General features: G+C 40.9%; 1 protein-coding gene across 1 annotated transcript in view; it reads left to right on the top strand.

Moving 5' to 3' along the window:
• The window catches only part of WIF1 (WNT inhibitory factor 1), a gene marked incomplete at both ends in the record, with an annotated part of 40,838 nt that overhangs the window by 2,007 nt on the left and 17,581 nt on the right, over window positions 1–21,250 (top strand). The gene's annotated exons all lie outside the window — the stretch shown is intronic.

Below are 21,250 nucleotides of genomic sequence, written 5' to 3'. Positions count from 1 at the left end.
GAACAATGTGTTAACTTTTGGGTATTTATGGGTCAAACAAGTGTTAAAACCAAGAGACTCTGCATTTGGAGATTTTACAGCCACCTGTAGGGTACACCTTACAAGTTCATCTGTGTACAGTCAATACAAACATTGGCACTCCAGTGTTGTGGTTGTGGATATTTAAATACTTCTGCAGGTCTACAGATGAAAAGCAGGGTTTCAAACAGCAGTCTGAGCTAAGAATAGAGTTTCAACCCTCTGGTGTTTCAGGAGTCGGGGAAACTTACTTAGCATCCTAGAGAAAATGTCTAATTTTTGGTAGCACAAACAGTCCTGTTGATTTTTGCATCCCTTAGAGGTGTTTGAATACAGCTACCTGTTACTCATAGTTCTTGTGAGCCCCTGTGGAAACGAGGGCACTTAGTGTCCCTATGCCAGCCAGACCTTTTCCTGAGGAGAAGGGATGGGAAAAAATATGTGTATTTCTTCTGTAGCCTGTAGGAAGACATTGGCATACCTTTTTATATGTTGTAATTGAACAATGCCCATAGTAGCATTGCAAATAGAGTCAGATAAAAGTTATTTGTGGCAAAAGAACACAGTTTTGGTTGTTTTTTTCCCCAGCATTTCCCATCTCTCTTTTTTTTTTTTTTCCCCCCCGGCGTTCTGTTTTGGTGTTGAGTATACAGGTTCTTAGAAGTTTCCACTGACAAGTCCAGGAAAGTACTAAACACTTGCTACCTTTATTCTGGCAGAATACTTTTGTCTGAGAATTTCCTGAGTCAGGGAAGGGGAAGTGGGAAAGGGAATGAGGGGAGAGGAGGAGGGAAGGAGGGGAGGAGGAGAGGAAAGAGACCAGAAAGGAAGAAGGAAAATGTAAAATATACTAGTTCTCTTTGAAAGAAGAAACACATTCAAGATAATGAAGTACTAGACTGCTTTCTGTAAAAAAACCCTGTTAACTAGCATACAGTTGTGTCCTGTTTAGTAAAACTGAAGTAATTTCTTCAGTGAGTCTCGTATCTTGTGCCTTATAGACTCTTGTATCCCACCTGAGATCTAAAGATATTTCTCTAGGGTTCCAAGGTTTTGAGTGCTGTCAGTAGCATATGCCATAGCCTCTAGCAGTAGCTAGAACCCTTTTGGGTCTGTAGCTATCAGACTTCTCCAGGAGATCCTGTCTGTGTCATTACATGTTTTCTAGCCCTGATATCAATAAGACAGGGGAATGAGAGAGCAGCTGGGTGAGTGCCTGGGATCTCCAACAGAGTAGGGCTGAGTCTCTCCTGAAATGCACCTTGCATCCCTGTTTACACCTGTGGAAAGTGGCTATAAATATCCTGTGGGTAGATTTCATCTACCTGGTCCTGGGATAAATACTGATCCAAGTTATAGGTGAGTAAATAATTCAACCTTGGAAGTGGCAATACTTCTCAGTCCTGAACTGCTGCATTTGTCCATATTCTAGTTTAAAAATGTCTGTTGAAAGGAAGATTTTAATGACTAGATTATACTCGTATTTGATGTAAACTGAAGTGATAAAACCCTACTACGTTTAGATACTGTTTCTAAAACAGTGGCCTTTGTGCCCTGTAACCATTTTATGTGGAAAAGATTTTGTATGGTAAACAATTGAAGCCATTTTCACTAGAAAACATTAACCAAAGAAAAGCAGTTTCTTAGTCCATTAGTTCTAATAAATATTAGGAAAAATTAGGGGAAACCCCAAATTTCTGAAGGGTCTGAAGGTGCTGAATACCTGCTTTTTCTGATGAAGTCAGGATGAGCCAGGGCTTACGAGAAAGCTAGAACACTGTGGAACAGAATTGTTACGCTTTTATGCACCTTATGTTTTCACCTGTGAATTTAAATGTAAGATTACAGATGTTATGGTCTCTTTAGAAAAAAATGTAATATGGGTAAACTGGTAGTTACAAAGATTGCTCCTTGATTTGAAAGGTTTAAAAAAATGAAATTCAGTGGTAATATATAGCATACAGTAGGCATCTGTGTAACCACTAGAGCTCACTGGTGTGCTTCTTGCTCTTATTCTGTATGTTTTTTGCGAAACAAAGAATAATGACTTTTGGGGATCTCATCCTCTGGGGAAGACCGCACTTCAAGACTTGCCAATGAGAGAGGAATAGACCCTGTTATGCTAATGCTGCAGCATGTTGCACTATGTCCATCAGTGGAATGTGCCAAAAGTTGCAGTGACAACAGAGATATTCAATCTCTGAATCTACAAATACCAATATATATGCTGAACTTTCAGTGGGACTTCTGACAGTGATAAAATTAAGCTTATATGTAAGTATTGGTGGGAGAGAACCATATTTAAAAAAAAAAAAAAGATTGATCAGTGCAGAGGAAGCAAGTGCTCAGTGTCAGAGCAGCAGTCGGATTGTTTTAATAGATGGGACATGAAAAAAGAAACCAAAAAGCAAGTTGGAATTTAGCAGTCCCTACAAAAACAATCAGTCTCCCCCACAGCCTGCCCAGGCTGCTTTCTTCCTTTCAAATACGGGAGAAGTATTTGGGGTCAGATAAATTAATGTAGCTGCTTGCTTCCTACTCCTGGCTATGGAATGTACCCAGGGCTTCTCTCCTGTTGCATGATTGAATGAGTGTCCATGAGGTGACATCTGAATATTCAGTCCTGTGCTGGTGAGTGAATGGGATTTGGCGCATGTGACTGGAGGATGCACATATACACAGAATCACACACAGAATCACAGAATGTCAGGGACTGGAAGGGACCTCAAAAGATCATCTAGTCCAATCCCTCCGTCAGAGCAGGAACACCTAGATGAGGTTACACAGGAAGGCATCCAGGTGAGTTTTTAATGTCTCCAGAGTAGGAGACTCCACAACCTCCCTGGGCAGCCTGTTCCAGTGTCTGTCACCCTCACTGAGAAGAAGTTTCTTCTCGTATTTAAGTGGAACCTCCTGTGTTCCAGCTTGTACCCATTGCCCCTTGTCCTATCATTGGTTGTCACTGAGAGGAGCCTGGTTCCATACTTGTGACACTCACCCTTTATATATTTATAAACATTAATGAGGTCACCTCTCAGTCTCCTCTAAGCACAATCAATCAGCCTTTCCTCATAAGGGAGATGCTCCACTCCCTTAATAATTTTCATGGCTCTGTGCTGGACTCTCTCCAGCAGTTCCGTGTCTGTCTTGAACTGACGGGCCCAGAACTGGACACAATATTCCAGATGTGGTCTCACCAGGGCAGAGTAGAGGGGAAGGAGAACCTCTCTTGACCTACTAACCACCCCCTTTCTAATACACCCCAGGATGCCATTAGCCCTTTTGACCACAAGGGCCCAGTGCTGGCTCATGGTCATCCGGCTGTCCACCAGGACCCCCAGGTCACTTTCCCTTACACTGCTCTCTAACAGGTCATTCCCCAGCTTATTGTAGAACCTGGGTGCATGGATATTGCATGTATATTGCGTGCTAAAGATATATCCAGCCTTTTGCTGCTGGCTGCTTGCCTTTTTGTGATATGGTAGTGGTGGTCCTGCCCTACGACAGGAGAGATACATGTGCACACAAGGAGATGAAGTGCTGGAGGAAGAAAGGCCTTTGGTCTAGGAGAGTTTTTGGTCACAGGAGCACAAGGATCAGGAGGGAAGGGGGCATCTCAGTGTGTAGTTCTTTGGCAATTGAACCTGTCCTTACTGGAAAGCCTGGGTTACTTCTAATCAAAGAGCTATTGATGATCATGAGTAAAGCAAAAAGATGTCCACCTCTTAGGAAGAGGAGATATATGTCATCAGTACATTTTCTAGCATAATTTCTAAATTGTGAAGTGCAGCTTGGGAATGTTATGTAATTCCAGCTCCTGGAGGCTAGTTCTGATCTCAGCAATTTGACCATCAACCTGAACAGCTCGATTGCTTTCTCTGGAGTTACCTTGTCTTGCTGAGATGTAGCCTGACCATGAAGATAAAATGGAGTATCCACCTATGATGGGAGAAATTTTGTTTCCTTATCCAGAGGAAAGCTAACAGGCTTCTCATTTTAAGCCTTATTGTTGCAATAGGGTGCTCCACTCAAACTTTACTATTTCCTTGATAAACTGAAAGAAAACAAAACCTGGTGAATTTCAAAACACATAATTCTTCAAAGGAAACTTTTCTTCAAAGAGGCCGCTAAACTTTTTGTAAATATTTTATTCATACTCAGTGATTACAGTGATGCTTTTCAGCTTTAAAATGTCTCATATGCACAATTCAGGTTTTTTTCCAATAAAAGTATGGCTATTCTGGAAGTCTGGTCAAGGCAATCGCATAAACTCACACTCTTGGGATTTACAGTAGCACCTTCACTGTGGTTTCATGTCACCAAACAGAGGAAATACTTTGTTTTCTGACCTCTGTACCAAAATTTCCATGTGGAATGTGAAGATGTTTATGTCCTGTGAGCATGATTTTTAGACAGAGGGTTCTCATATCGAGAGCAGAGCTCCAAACCTTTAATATTTAGATTCTGCTCAGCTGTGGTATTTTGCATCTCAGTGTTGTAGACATGCCACCAGGGATCAAAGTAATGCTGTAGAGATCCCACTTTCTTAGTAAAGCAGGCATGTGCCAGCCATCTGTTGTATCTGCTGATAGAAAACAGCAGTAAAGTTTCTCAAAGTTTTGCCAAGAAGAAAAGGGGGGGATTTATTGCTCAGCAGAGATGAGTTACAAGGCACCTTGTAGTGTAAGCTACATCTGGTTTCCATAGTAATTTACACGGTATATGTATAAACTACACAATTATTCTTTTTACATGGCAGTGTAAAGCTGCATTAAATAAGTCATTCTTCAAGATTTTCATTGTTTCTATAAATATTTTAATACATTTTTAACAAAATCATAAGTAAGAAAATATTTTCACTGCTTTTACAGTAGTATCTGCATTGTACAACATAACTGTTGAAAAGCACTGGAACTAACAGGACACCCCAAACTTCAAGACTGTATTTTGTGAAAAGATACAGATTTCTCTCTTGATGTTACTAGAAGTTTTCTGAAATATAAAATCCTGGCTGTGTTGCTTTCCTCTTCTTTGTGTAACTGAAAATGTTTTCTCTTCACAACACCTCTTTTTTACAGACAGTTTCCTTAGTATGTTCTTAGTGTTCTAAAGTTAATGCCATTACAAGTAATGCCATGGAGTAAAAAGAAATTAACCATAACAAGAACTAGCAGGAAGAATTTCTTAATGTATTTAACTTCTTCTGTTGGCATCATGCTTTCCAAACAGTTTTTTAGGTAGTTATAAAACAAATACAATAAGCCACATTCTTCCTAGGCCATGTGCATATGTAAGGAATATGGTATGACCCTGAGCTTCAAAACAGTGGGATGCAGTAGATACTTGCATCATGTTGAATAGAACTTTAAGTATTGTATATCTTAGCTCAGAGCATGGAGTTTCCGATCAGTATTTTTAAAGCTTTCAAGAGAATGCATCTCAAAGCCTTTTTTATTTCACTTTACTGAGGCTTTACATTTGGCTTGCCAGAGTCTGTTCTTTTATTTTCTTTTTTTCTCTTTTTTTTTTTTTTTTCTTTTTCATACAAATTCCAGCTTCGATAGATGCTGGTTTACTTCTGTTAGTCACATTTATTCTGCTGTTAGACCATGTTGGATTTTTTGTTTTGCTGGCATTTTTTTGTTTTCTTGTTTAATTTTTAACTGTTCGTTTTTGGACAAACTCTTCCCTACATCAGACTGTAAGCCAGGCATGGTGGAAAGTGCAATCATCCGAAATGCCTAGTAAAGAAGAGATAGTTGCATTGCAAACCTTAGTCTTTCCATAACAAAACACATCATGTTATTTGCAGTGAATTGTATTTCTGAAGTGTAGTAGATGTCTGCTGCAGGTGTACGTTTCAGTAAAAGCAGAATATAGCTTTAGTGGTATTTTCTGTTACATAAAGTGCTTTTTGGAAAATTTTAAATGGAAGAAACACATAATCAGTCATGTTTTGGATATGTTGTTGAATGCACAGTTAATTTGCATTTTTTTCCCTTCTGTTTGTAGAGACTGCCATTCTGAAATCTTAGTTGTAATAAACTGTGATTGTAATAAAATATATGTAATAATGTGTGTAATAATAAAATGAAAGACTGGCTTTTATTATACAAAATAAAGTTGAGATCCATGTACAGAAAGCATCGGGGCTATCTGTGACACTTTGAGCTGAGCCAGTTATATAAAGTATCAGAAGTCCTACTCAATGAGTACATGTGCATGGAGATCAGCTGTGTTTTCCCCTTGGGTGGCAGCCTGGCAGGTGATGTGTGTGAACTGACAGTCGTGAGGGGCTTCTGCTGGCCTTCGCGGTCCTCACAATCCCTTATTAGACCTATCAGCCTGCAGAAAAACCTGCCGAAGATTTCTCTCTTTCCTTACACTTCCTTCATAAAAGAAAGAGCCAAATAGGGAAAACCAGACATGTCTTCAAACTTCTGAGAGGCATGTTCCCATGCCTTCATGCCACTTCGCTGGACTTGCTCAAATATGTCCCTGTTTCTCCTGCACTGGGGAGCCCAGGACTGGACTCAGCACTCCAGGTGTGTCTCACCAGTGCTGGGCAGAGGGGAGGGATCACCTGCCTGGACCTGCTGGTAACGCTCTACCTGATGCAGCCCAGGAGGCTGTTGGCGTTTGCTACAAGGGCACATTGCTGCCTCGTGGTCAACTTGGTGTCCACCAGAACCCCCAGGTACTTTTCTGCCAAGCTGTTTTACAGCTGATTGGCCACCAGCATGTATTGGTGTATGAGGTTGTTCCTTCCCAGATGCAGGGCTTTGCACTTCTCCTGTTGATCTTCATGAGGTTCCTGCAAGCCCACTCCTTCCATTCCTGTATCTTCTGCATACTTGATGAGGGTGGTCATCATCCTCGCAACATCGAGCTCATTAATGAAGATGTTAAAATAGTATGAGACCTAGTATCAGCCCCTGAGGCACACCACTAGTGACTGGCTTCCAGCTGGACTCCGTGCTGATGGTGATAATGCACTGAGCCTGGCAGTGCAGCATTCCACCTCACTTATGTAAATTTAACTTCCCTACTTCTTCTGTGACGATGTTGTGGGAGAGGGTGCTTAAAGTCTTACTAAAGTCCAGATAAACAAAATCCACTGTTCTCCACTAATCCCCCAAGCCAGCTATTAACACAAAATGGGCCAGGCAGCAACACAAAACTGAGACAGACTTGTACAATCACAGTGAACCAGCAAACTGAAATGTGCCTCAGAAAAACTAATATATATAAAGCCAAGACTGTGATACTGTTGTAGAGATAGATGCACTAAGAGGACTTTATCCGGCTATGATACCTGAAATCCACCACAGTATGTGGATTCATAGTCCATTCATAGAAGACCACCTAGCTGCACAAAAATGCTGAGGAGGAGTTACTCAACAAGTCTGACTTGGAGAAGAGGCACACATGGGATAAAAATGCCTTAGTAAAGGCTTACAAAGATTTAGGGTGGATTTGTTTCGACCAAGCAACAAGAAAACCTCTGTATTTTTTGCATTTATTCATGAAAGTTTGCTTTGTTTTGCAACCAACTGGTGGAATCCAACCTGTTTGGCCGTACAAGGAAAAGTGGGCAATAATCTTCCAGTTGCTTCAGTACTTGCTGCCATCACTGCCAAATACTCTAATAAATAACTTAGAGACCAAAAAGCACTTTCAGAGCTGGTCCCACAAGTCCTCTGAAGTTACCCCTCGGCCTGGATAAACAGCTAGCTCAACCCAGCTGATCCTAAAGGAAATAAAACCTGACATCAAACCTGGCAGTCTCCTAGCCTCAGGTTTTGGCCAATCACCAGGGAAAACAAACTTCCCAAACAGCAGCCCACTGATGAGAAGACCTGTCACCAGCTGTGGGCCCTGAAGCACAGAAACCAGTAGCAAGAGCAGCAGAGCCAGCCTTCACAGCGATGCCTGGCCAGAGCAGGACAGGGAAAGCTCTTGGACCATCCTGACCATCAGAACAGAGAACAAGTTCAGAGCTTTCAATACGGTGATTATGAACCTATTTTTCTCTGGGAACATGAGGAAGACATGGAAAGATCACAACTTGTTGATGAGCTGGAAAAGGGCTCTACCTGCAATGTTTTCTAGCTGCTCTCAACTTGGAAATGTGAATATTGATATAGTCAATGGGAATATGAGACTAAAAACCACACAGGCAAATAATCAAGTCCACTGAACACCTTCAGTAAGGAGTACAAGTATCACCTTCAGACTATTCCTTTTAAACTGCAAGAAACAGTGCTTTCATTTTTCCAAGTTTGAACGTTAGCCAGTTCCCTTTCTTGCAGAGGTTCTGGGAAATAAATTGAACTGTTGAAACGGAGTCCACTTGAGTGACCAGGTTGCAAGAAATGTATTTTTTTCCTTGTGAATCCACAGATACATCAAATAGCTGCAAGCAGCTACATGCCTGCAGTATTCCACAGAGGGACCTTTGGGGAGAGCAGGCGGGTTGCTCAGCAGAGCACACAAGCATCTGCCAGAGAGAAGAGAGGCAAAATACAGTCACCTGGATCTGTAGTCACAGACAACAGATGAAATGCATAGCCATATTAAGAATTGCGAAATCATTTGCTAACAGGGCATGTTGATCATTACCTTAGTTGATTTTATATTTTTTTTTTTAATTTATGCTATGTTTTTTCTCCTCCTTCCAGTTTTACACAGGAACTTCTATTCAGATTTTATAGGCATGATCAGATTTCTGCATTGGCAAAGGAGCATTGCTGAAAGCTTACAGCCCAACATGTTGCTCCCCTCTAGTCAGAGCTGTGACGTATCAGTATTAGGTACAGGGTGGAGAAGCTTACACTGTCCTTCCCAGACAGAAATTAGAGGCCTTCATCACGTCAAGAACCACTTGGGTTTCACGTTTTTACTTGACAGAACATTAGCTTCCCTTTGACGGCACAAAGTCTGCACCTTATCCTGCCCACTAATGTAGTTCACATTTGAATTGTATCAGTGTGAATATCCTGTTTACTTAAAAGGCCCTTTTTAATTATCCTGCCAAACATTTGCAGTCAAGTAAATTCCATAATTTATATAGTTGGTGCTGCAATGCCACTGTTACTATGATTTGTTTATATAACAATTAATCAAAATCTAATGGTAGGTTTGCAAGATTTAAAACATTTCTAAGTATTTAACATTTATATAAGACCTTTATTCATTCAAAAGTAAGGTTTTCTCATGCTGTAAAATACTATTAAGCAGTATAAGTTTATTCAATTAAATTAATGGGGAGACATTTAAAAGGATGCAGAACCTGAAAGTTTGCTGGCAGAACGAACGGCTACCTGGAGGTATAGAGCTTTCAGACTCTGCAAGTTCTCATGAAATCTCTGTTCCTCTACCTCTCCACAATCCCAGCAACTCCAAGAGAAACTTCTGTCTTGTTCCTGTCTACAAATATTGAGGTAACAGCAGTGAGGTCTTTCTCCCCTTCTTGGCATAGGGCAGGTGGTGGAGCATACCAAGGTTCTCCGGGATTTCTTCCCATCACCAGACCAGAGGTGTAATGAAGAATGGGAAGCAGAAAGCCAGTTTTGTGAGATGGAAAGAAAAGGGATGGCCATTGCCCTTCTGTGAAAGTGGTATTGTGAGGTTCTTCCCTGTCTGATTCCTTTATAACCACTCCCCATCAAAACAGAAGAGAGCACAAAAACTAACCCTCTCTGCTCTGAGGAGAGAGTTGTGCCAGTCTGTGTCTGGTGGAGGAAATCAGCCAGTCTAGAGGGGCTTCCCTACGCGTGGCAAGACATAGAAAGGAGAGCAGGAGCTTTTCTTACAGCCTGAGCAGAATTTCTTGAACTGATATTCAACTGTGAGAATCTGCAGCTCTGTTTAACACATTATTATTATGCCTTGACAACAAATCTGGTTTTGCTACCCCTGCCACATTCATGGGACAGTTTACTTTAAATGCACAAGTGTCTACTCTGATGATAATCAAGCAGCAAAGAGATGTTTGGGTGAAGCTTGCTTTTTATCTCTGATTATAGACTTCCATATAAGCCACATTTAGTAATGGTATGCTTAAATTAGTTTCTGTGGTGAAGCCCAAGTTATTTCTGGCAAGCATAAGATGAGATACTGACCACTCTCAATGCATAGAAAATATTTGGAGACATTTATTTGAAAAAAGAAAAAGCCTTGGATTAAAATTTGTACAACCTGTATGTTGAAAATTCAACCATTAACTAAACATATCTTCCAGTATATCACTGAAAATGGACCTTCGAACTGAGGTATGTTGTTCACCTGTAGTCCTTCAGGAGTCTGTTAATACCCTAAAGATAAATAATAATTTTTCAGAAAACAGATTTCTGCTACTTTAAAAATCTGCATTTGAAAACATTTGTGGATATTTGCATATGACCAGCATGGTTTGGGCTTAGGAGTTTTTTCCGTACACATTTCCCCAGAAAACATTTCCAATGAATCTTGTGGTCAGCAAGCTGTGGCATTCCAGTCTCTGCCACCCCTAATTCATATGCATGTCAGTTTGTTAAATACAAATGAAAGGTTACAGAAACAAACTGTTAAGTCAAGGTAGTTGGTCTTTATGTACAAACATGTTTTCCTTAGACCTCTGCATGTCTTCTAAAACACACCTTGCAACTGTGTGGTTTACTCTGTATTTTCATGTTAATGTTTCCATGACTTAATGGGGCAGATTTTCAAAGGCTTCTCAGCATTTGTAATAGCCATTCACTCTGAGGAAACCCACAGGAGTTCAGCACCAGGTTTTTTGCCTTTTACCTGTATAAGATTCACAGTTACAGAAGAAGCTGCATGATGTTATGGCTAATAGATGAGAATTAGTATGGGATCATATACTTAATGAGGTTTTAATGTCCTGTAAAAACAAGGAGACAGAGCTATGTCTGTACATACAGCATTATTCACTGGTATTTCCTGACTTCTGGCTGCTTAAGTGGATACCATTAGACTTCTTGAAACTTTTTTCTTGTTAACACAAGAGGGATTTTTATAGCATTTCCTTTGTTTCCTAAAACAAAACAAAACAAAACAAAATGAAAGCAGAAAGGTAGAAAGGATAAGGAAAAAACCCCACTTTGTGTTGACAGCAGTCTAGACAGCAGTGTGTCCCTTTGCTCTGAGCAGAGAAGGGGAGAAGGGATCTCCTTCCCCTCACACTGGGGAGGGCATGGGAGGGTCCCTGTTCTGAGCAGAACTGAAGAGAGCAGGTTGTGTGGTGTCTTCCTCAGCTGCAGTGCTCCTGAGCTGTGCTTGCATGGTCCTTCTCTGGCACATCTTAGGAGACCCACAGGAGGGAGCCCATATGCTGCGTGCATCACCGTAGCGGCAAAGGCTGCTGGAGAAGATCAGCCTGTCCTGATTCGGGAGTGCACGTGTTCCACCCTGGTTTGCCCGAGCACCTCCTGCGCAAAAGCAGCAGAGCACGGGCCTCACCTTTGCACCAGAATAGCATCGTCTTTAGCTGAGACAGGTCAAACCCTGACCAGTGGATTTCCTCAGTGACAAGCACCTAATGTACATACAGTTGATATGGTCACAAAAGCCTCCTGGTGCAGCATCCTTGTCCACTCTCTTCTGTAACACTCTGTACAACATTTTCCTAAGGTATGGCAAGACAACCCCTTGAAAACAGATGTGCAGCCTATCCTCAATTCAGCCACACGGCATGCATAAGTGGCATGTCACAATTGGAAAGGTGGCACTTGGCATGTGTCTCACTTTCCTGAGAGGTGTGTCATATTCCATTTAAAGAGTACAGCTCCCTGATCACATTTCAGAAATGTGTTTTTAATCCAGAGTTGCTCCAAATAAACCTGTTAACATGAACTGCCTCAAACTTAAAAACATGACAAACATGAGTCAACTTGAATTATTCCCAGTGTATAATCTTAATGAACAACTGCAAGATCATATGACTGAGGGTGGAATCATGTGTTTGGATCTTTCATTTTTCTTGGAGCTAAAAAGCCTTGTGTCTACATGACAGCTCTGGCAGTGCCATCAGAAATGTGCGTGCCCTATTTGGGTGCAGGTTCTGTTGGTTTCAGTATTGCGTTGGAGGAACAATCATTTTACTGATGATTCTCAGCTTAGTTTCTTCCTCACTCCAAGATAATGAAATTTGAGAGCGCGGTGAGAAAAGCTGGTGTCTGTCAAAGGCACAGGAGCAATTCTACAGTGCCATTCTACAACAGCTTTGGCCAGGCTAGCAGCTGACACGATCCTGTCTTCTTTCCCATCCCTGGTCACACATTTCCATTCTCTTTCTTGTGCCAGTGCTGAGTGGCTGCTCAGAGAGTTGCTCTGGCTGAAAACTAGCCCTACAGAAAGAAGTGTTTAATTTTTAATTTGGTCTGCTGTCTCAGTTAGCTCACCACTCAGCCGTGTCTGAAGAGCGTAGGACTGCAACAGCCCAATCTTGGGCTGCCTTGAGCTGCCCAGGTGCAGTCCTGCTATGATGAACTACAGAAAATGTGGCAAATCAAAACAAAAGACAGAACTCCCAGACCTCAAGCATCTTCTAACAGGCAGAAATTGAAGCAGAACCAACAAAATTGACTCAGCTGACTGGCATCACAGCGAGTCCCGCTGCAGATGACAGGGAGGGTTTGACCTATGGGCTGCTGTGCTAAGCACGGCGTTTCTGTAGGGATGCACATAGCAGATCCAACAGCTCAGCGAGGTTTGCAGTGCAGGATGTCATTCTGCTTCTGTGTTTCTTTCTTCCTGAAAGTACCATGGACTGCACTCAGCCCAGAGCTACTCACCTCATTTAGTCAGTAAGGGGGATTTGGAGAACCTCCAGCAGGCTCTGACTTCAGCAGAGTTTAGAGGCTGTCAACCCATCTGGATGTACTGAGTGACAAAAAGGACAATTTGGCCTTGGTCTGCAAGACCAGACCAGGTTTACCATAGCTGTGCATCAAGGAATAAATCACATCTCTGATCTTAGCAAAACTCTTTAATCCCACGTGGGGCAGTTATCTCAAAGCAAAGTATAGACTTCTGCTGTCATCATCCTGCTGGTTTTTCATCAGAGGTCAATTTGCACTTGAGGAGGTCCACACATTCATGTCTGAAGCTGAACTGTCCCACTGGAATTTTCTCTAATAAAAATCAGGTTAGGGTCTCTGCAAAACATTCTTCTAGGGAACTTTCAGCTGCTGGCACTCCCTGACAGGGTTTATACGGACAGGTGATAGGTCACATTATCCAGAGTAAAAACAAACAAACAAAATAGAAGGATGGCTTTCCTAAAATAAACTTCATACCTTTCTGAGTAGGACTCATTCTGCAAGTGTGTGCAAAGGGTTCATCTGGAAGCTCAACTTGACCCTGACTGTCATAACTCTTCCTAATTTCTTTCATCTTCCTCAAATAGAGGATTGACCTGGTCATGTCAAGCACTGGCTGTATCAGAACAATACTTTTGTCTTTCATCAAGTTCATATGCACAAAACCTTTTACCTAGAAAGTGCCAGGACTATTTCTTAATCCTGTTGAAGAAATGGGCTGTAGCAGAAGGAGACAAAATGAAAACCAGCATGGCTCTTTTCCCTGTTCACCATTCGAATCCCATCTAAAGAAAGATTGTGGCAAGAAGAAGGGCAAGGCAAAGAGGACAGGCCTTGAAGAGTAGCAAGGGGTTAGTACACTAGCAATGGCTGGGGGCAGAAGGATGACATTTTTAAAGAGAGGATTTCTCCACGTAACTCTTACTAAAACTCAGTAAAATTATATCAAGTGCAGAGAGCTCTCTGTGCTCTGCAGTGCAGCCCATGTGCCACAGTGAATTTCAGGACTTGCCTCATCTCTGGGCTATGACTTTGCTAGAAAACTAGCACAGAGAAAGTCAGCGCAGTGCGGGCTGGTGAAGATGCCTGCACTGCAAATAGACTCCATCTGCATCCAGGGAGAGAGATAAAGACAGTTCAAGACAGCAGATAAATCAGAATTCTGACTGGACTGAATTTTCTTCTGCAAGTGCTGGTCTCTCTCCTCTGAGTGTGGAAGAAGTCAAGGAGGAGCTGGCTTTAAAGAAGATACTTGATTTAAATGCTGGCAAATACATTTGACTGTTCTGGACCTTAACTCAAAAGACTGGACCCTGTGAGACTGATGCTGTAACCAAGGGATGAATCTGTGCAGAGGATGCCTATGGAAACAGACGTAGAAACAGGGAAGTTGCTTGTAGAAACTGTTCAGTTCTGAGCAAACTCCTTAATTTATATAGTTGGTGCCACGATGCCACTGTTACTATGATTTGTTTATACAACAATTAATCGAAACCTAATGGTAGGTTTGCAAGATTTAAAACATTTCTTAGTATTTAACATTCATATAAGACCTTTATTCATCCAAAAGTAAGGTTTTCTCATGCTGTAAAATACTACTAAGCAGTATGAGTTTATTCAATTAAATTAATTGGAGGTAATACTTCCCTGCTTTACTATGAAGATAAGTCCATCTTGCTTTGAAAAGTTCAGAGTATAGTTACAGAGGACATAACTATATGGAGGCCTGTGTGGTATATGGAAATATTACAGTAATATATGTCCACATACTGGGGTCTTGTCTCAGTATACAAAGCAGTGTGATTTCAAGTACAACAGCAAACACACAAGTTCCTTTTCAGATAGACTGATCAAACATTCTATCTAAATAACGAATTTAGTTCTTCTTTAATGGTAGTATCTAGAATTTGCTTTGGTCAATGGCAGTGTGTAAAACAAGAACAAAATCACTCTGGATATTCCAAAAAGCATTTGAAAAATCAATCCAGCAGATGTTAAAAGAGAGCAGTGTTAAGGAAGTCTTTCTAACAACTAGTCAGGAAAGAGTCGAATTTTTTAAAAACATTTTCACCATAACTTTTAAACACTTGTTTGCTTGGAATACAAGGCTAAAGACCATTATCTACTGAGCAGTAAATGAAGAAATTCCCACTCAGAGATGCTACAAAATTTCTGTCACTTGAGCGTACTGAAGTGGAAGCATCTCCCTTGGAGACTCTAGAAGGACTCCAGTCTGACACAAGTTGCTGTGAGATTTCATGACTTTTGAGAAAGTTCATTGCTTACATTTTGGGGAGAGATATTTATTGTACAGGAGTGCCAGTTACAGCCAAGAGTGAAACACATGGACTCAATAAAGGCCCAATTACATGACCTTTGCTGTTTGCCACGCTTTTAACTTGTGTGAATTATTGATTGCACTTTCATGAGATCATAATCAGAAGGTTGTTCTTTGGTAATGGTGTGCTAGAGGAGCTTTGTCCTCAACTTCAAAGCTGTCCCGTGAGGCTTAAGAACAAAGCGTTGGAAGTTTGAAGCACGGCCAAAATGAATCTGTGTGCAATATCTATGTTTACCACCATGCAAGAGGCGGATTAGCTTAATCTTCAGCTATGAACTTTCTCTCATCACATCAGATGAGCCATTACCTCGAAGGTTTACATTTGTGCTTTTAGAAATACTGTTTAATTAAATGTAGTGTCCGCTCAGATCTCCGTCATCTAAATACTTATTAATTAGCTTGTTAGTGCACTCATTTCTCTAATTGTAAAGGTTTTATTGAAATTTTATTTGACATTCTCTGAAAAGAATTTTCAGGCTAATCTATTAATTTTAAATAAATGTATCCAGAGCCTGAAACTGCAGACAGTCTGTAATCTATGTAAAGATGCACTCCCAGGATCAGCCAGCCCAGGTTTCCACTTACTTTTCAAGCTGTGAGGGGAAGAAAATAACCTCACAGTTTATTTTCAATGTAGATAGAGCAACCGTGTTGCAGGTGCCAGTAGCAGACCTGTACAGAATTTTTTTGTTGGAACTAACCTGATGAGACAGTATTTATTTTTTTTTTTCCAAGGAACAAGGTTAATGTCCCTCTTTTTATTAGCCTTAGGAAACTGGCATTTTGGACATCTTTGATCATGAAATCTTCACTGGAGAGAGCACTGATCTTTTGCTGAATCACAGAAGAACAAATTAGCCCTTCTTGTGCAAGAACAAGACATTACTTTTCAGCAGAAGAGCTTTTACCAGTTTTTGGGATACCAGACAATATGTTTCATTAAATATTTGTAGATAATGAAGGCTTATGTATATCTTCTTCTTCTTTTTTTTTTTTTTTTTAATCTGAACTCTTAATACCATTTCTCTTTTTGGTGTACTGCTTCCTTCTGTGCTCTTCCCCTTCTAATTTTAATCTGTAAGACATAGGGGAAAACAATTTAAAGGAACCTTGTGCACCATGTATACATCCCAGCCTGGTTCATGCTGACAAATATCGTTCCTTGCTAGAGATTTTTAAGATATAATTAACTGTGCATATTTATCAAAACTCTAATGTTTTTGTCTCCTTTTAACATATTTTGTTCAAAAGTATGTCTAGAGACATAGGAATAAAATATGTTACAGAAAACCCATTAAACAAGAAAACTAAATATGAGGAGTTGTGCTCTCTTGCTTTCTCTTTTTTTTTTTTTTTCTGAATAAAACAAGGTAGAGAAGGAGTGAGAAACTCCAAGTCTTTCCTTAATGAAGAGCTGTAAATTTCTTGTGACTTTGTTTCTTAAGAAATCCTGCACACCACATGCCTTTATAGCAGTGTACTTGTACCTACCTGGAAATGGCTGTGGTTGTGTTCACCCAGACACTGCCTTCCAAGGCTTTGGCCCCACTGTCCCCACCGCAGTTACCTGCTGCATCAAGGGATTGACTCTTCTCTAAACCAAAATCATATTTTCATTAGCAGTCTAATGATGGACAATGGGTATTTATTTGGCCCTCTCTTTGAGGTAGCCTGCTTTTCCTGTGCATGAGGATGAGTTTCAAAGTTAATGCTCTGCTGGTGTACTTGGATCTGTCTTTTTCACCGGTGTCCCTCTCGAACCCCTCTCTTTACATTGCTCATTACAGCTGTGTCTAGACTGCACTGCAGTAACAAAATGTGCTGCTGACATATGTACCCATACTCTGGCCAGACTTCTTCAGTGGCTTGATATGTGCAGTATGGCTACGACCTCCCTTCTTTGTTGAAATTAATCTCATTTTCCTTCATGCTTCATCTTGGAACATAGATGAACCAGTTTCTCTGACCTAATGCATTTAATATCTTGGAGAAGAAATGGTCCATGCTGTAAACACCTGACAAACATATACATTGCCTCTACTTTGTGATTTTATTTGTGGCATATGCAGCTGTGAGCATCTGCTATGGATAATGCATGCTAGAATCTTCCAGTGTGTGCATAGTCAGAAATATCCATGGATCTGGGATAAAAAGGAACTTTTAAAATTAGTTTATTTCTTTAAATGTAGAAAATTTGCACTAGGGTATATTTATCATTTAATTGGGAAGAAAATAGAACATTCAGCACTGATCTCTTTAACATGATGAGAAGAAAACATAGTTAATTTCTCACATCTACTTGCAAAGCTAACACACATTCTCTTTTCTTGTTAGAAAGGTTGCAGATGTCATTAGGTTATTGAGCTGTGACATAACAATTTAAGCTACTCTGCCTCACTTTCAGATACTGCCATTACTTCTAATCCTATGTCTTTCATGTAAAATGAAGAAAACATAAAGCACATTCTTGTGAATGTTTTGATTAAATATGAAACAAAACAAAGGTAGGCACAACATGGCATCTGAGTGATAAGAAAACTCTAATGCAGTAGAATTTATACTGAGGAGCGGAGTTCTGTAGGAATTTTAAGTGTATATCATTTAAAACTAAACTACCGACAGATGTTTGCTACAATACTTGTTAGAGGGCTTCGTTATTTTTATAACCTTTTAAATTCCTCTGATTTATAGAAAACAGCCATTTAAAGTCCATAAAAGTTAATCCTGAGCATGGAATTATTTGCCTAAAACTAAATTTCCTCCCTTTTCTGAGGGCTTTGCCCACATGGGGAATGGTTACAGGGCAGCTGCGCGGGGCTGCCCGCTGACCCAAGGCACCCAGTCCCCGCACTGCTCACGCAAGGTTTGCAGGGGCACTTGCCTCCATTTCTGAGGGTCTCAAACTAAGTCTTTACACAAAAGTAAAGCATATTCTTCTTAGGGTGCTTCCTGGAGTCAAACCAAACCCCAAAAGTCTTCCATGCAGGCAGAGTGTGCAATTGTCAAAGATCTGCAATTTATCTCAAACCCTGTTTCCTCCATCAACTCTGATAACACCGTTGCTCTAAGATTTATCTTCAGTACCAAATTTTGCCCCTCATGTACCAGACAGTTCATAGGCTGGCTTAAAAGAAAAAAAAAGAGTTATGAGAATGTTTTTATAATGGAAAAGGGGTTATAGATTATGGGGTTTTCCCATTTATCCCCATTATTCCCATTTATTCCCATTATCAACAATATCCAATGAGATTTTGTTCTCACTACTAGGTCATTCACTTTGAACACATACAGCACAAATTATGGTAGTCACTAGACAATATTTTAATTGCACAGACCTGTCTCTTCAATTAACCATCATGACTAAATTTCATGCTAGGCTGGAGCATGATAAATATTTGCTGAGAGTATGTTGTTTGCTCATGATGATTAATACAAGTTAATTGGTAATCAACTCAAATTACAGCAGGACAATACTGGAGACTGGATGTAGGGATTGTGTCAAGACAGATTTTTTCCAAATAGAGAGGATTTACAGCAGCCAAACCTTGTTTCAGATTGACAGATTTGAGGAGTTAAAGTACTCTGCTACACTGTGCAGTCTCTCTAGACTGTGTTTTTTGTATATAACTTTTATATCAAAACTTAACCAACCCAGTCCAGCACACGTGATTTGCAAACATACTCTGCTGCACATGGTTTCATAACCTTGAAGTCATGTTAGCTGGATCTACCTGAGGTGTTTCAGTTCTTTGTAGATACTATCATTTCAAGAAGTTCGGATTTTGTGAACTCAGCAGATGTACAAACCTTTGTACAGAAATGGTGAGAGCAGGTATCTCTCTGCAGTGCGATGTGTGACTTTCCTCCTGAGCAGCCAGTTGCTTGTGCAGTGTCTCTTCCCATCTTTTTAATGTGTGGGCAGAACGTACTCCTGCCTCAGGCACTAATCACTGCTATGCCTCTACTCCGGTTAGAGGAATTCCTTTGTTGAAAGGCAGTGAGTATTGTGGCTCAGGCAGCAACTGATTCCCTTTCCCACAGCGAACTTCCATTTTGACTCTAGAAAATGGAATTCCAGTTCCTTTCCTACAAATCAGGTCTCTGGCTCACAAGCTGACCTGCTACCACAGTGTGGCTGGAGTGGAAATATGGGAGTGGAGCTATTTGGTCTAGTTACCAGTTGTTGTTTACTAGAATAGTAAGAACATAATGTTTTAATATTCCAACCCATTATGACCTGGTTTAGATATAACCAAACATCAAAGCTAACCAATGAGAAACAGACAGTATGGCATTGACTCACTCACTGTACTATTCTATAGATGTGTGGAGACATATAATTATTTTTCTGAACCAAAATTTTATTTGAAAACAAAAATGTTCACAGTCTGACTTTATAGCTTGTTTTCATATTTTGGCATGGTATATTGTATTGGAAAAAATGTCTTTAATTAAAAGCAGCCTTTTGAACAGTACACCAGACTTCAGTTTTCATCTCCTGTTTTACTGCTTCTCTCCGTGCCCCCTCTCCCTCCCACATATATTCCATGTATTTAACCCACCCTTAAAACTTTTCATCGCTTCCTCCCCTATTGTTCTGCAAGTCCTCCTCTGAGGTCTCTGTGCCTACATAACATCCTCTGAAGACTGTCCATGCGGAGTGTAGCCCTTGCATGCCGTTTGGGGGCTCCTTGCTGTTCCCACAAAGCAAATGGATGGGATGTGCTGCCAGGGCTGATCAGGAATTTCATAATCACCTTTCTGCCCACCTCATGAGTCCTTTGCCAGTGTCACCACGAACTAAAGGGAGGTGGTCTCCCACATGCTTCCAGGGCTGCTGTTCAAGTTAGCAGAGCACAGCATCACAGAAGGGCCAAAGCTGATCTTAGACCAGATGGTCTGATCTCAAGATCATCTAGTCCATCTTTCTGCTCTCCCTCTTCCTGTATGTCAGATGCTCTGGTCCCTTGATTATCTTTGTGGCCCCTCACTGGTCTCACTGCAGTTAAGTCCATGTCTTCCATGTCTTCCATGCACTGGGGAGACAGGATATTGTAGGAGAAAAGGGACAGTCTTCTGGCTGAGGACATTGACTGCCATCTTGTATACAGAAATTAAGTACTATTTGTCAGCCCAACGTGCTCATAAAATTTTGGCTTTAATCTCTCTTTGTTTCACTATATTAGCTAAAAAGCAGACATAACAATACTCTCTGCTATCAGTGTGTTGCTGGATGAAGACACATTTTTGCCAGTGCCCATGCTAAGGTCTCAAGTCCTTTTCTGAGAGCAACAGGTACAATTACCTGCTTCGGGGTGGATGAGAAGCCACACTTTAGGGAGAAGATTATTTTCCACTTGCTTTGCACATCAGCAGCTGTGCCATTGACAGTAGTGGAAGTCTCCAGTGACTTGCTAAGGTGCAGACATCTCAGGGATACATGGTGTGTACAGCTATGCTGCAGATGCATGACATTACTTTGCATTGAATATGAAGAAATATTGAACAGATGACTCAACAGAGATGTCAGGGTCCCATGGAATAAAGTACCACAGCCTACAATCCATGCCACAATGCAGGTGCATATCAGGAGGAGGATGGAGGTAGTGGAAAGTAGCTCTTAAATAATGCCAACACCTTTTGGGGATTGCCGAAACAAATAATGTATGTTCTGATTAATAATGACAGACATGAAGCCAACAAATCTGTAGGAGAGCTCTCAGCTCCACCTTTGGAAATGTTTAATAAACTGAGGTTGAACAAGGCAGTGTCGAAGCTGTAAGCAAGATGTGTGTCTTAGTGTGGTGCTCCAGCAACGTCGCTATTCACTGCCTGGCTCTGCATCCCCTGGGCAATGCGCTGTGCTGATCAACCAAGAGCAAACTCAGATATTCTCATGCCACAGTTGCATGATGCATGTGGGTATGTCATTTAAACTACACTTGTGGTGCAGGCAGGTCATCTGGGCTCACCAGTCAGTTTCAGGAGGATTCTGCCCAAAAAAACAGCTTTAAGAATTAGCCTGATGTTCGTACATTTTTGTGGTCTGCCAGATGAAAGGTGTGGG

Source organism: Nesoenas mayeri (genome assembly GCF_963082525.1).
Source record: "Nesoenas mayeri genome assembly, chromosome: 1".
In the NCBI taxonomy this organism is placed as follows: Eukaryota; Metazoa; Chordata; class Aves; order Columbiformes; family Columbidae; genus Nesoenas; species Nesoenas mayeri.
Note: the sequence above shows the minus strand (reverse complement) of the source record. Positions and strands in the feature narration are given on the sequence as shown.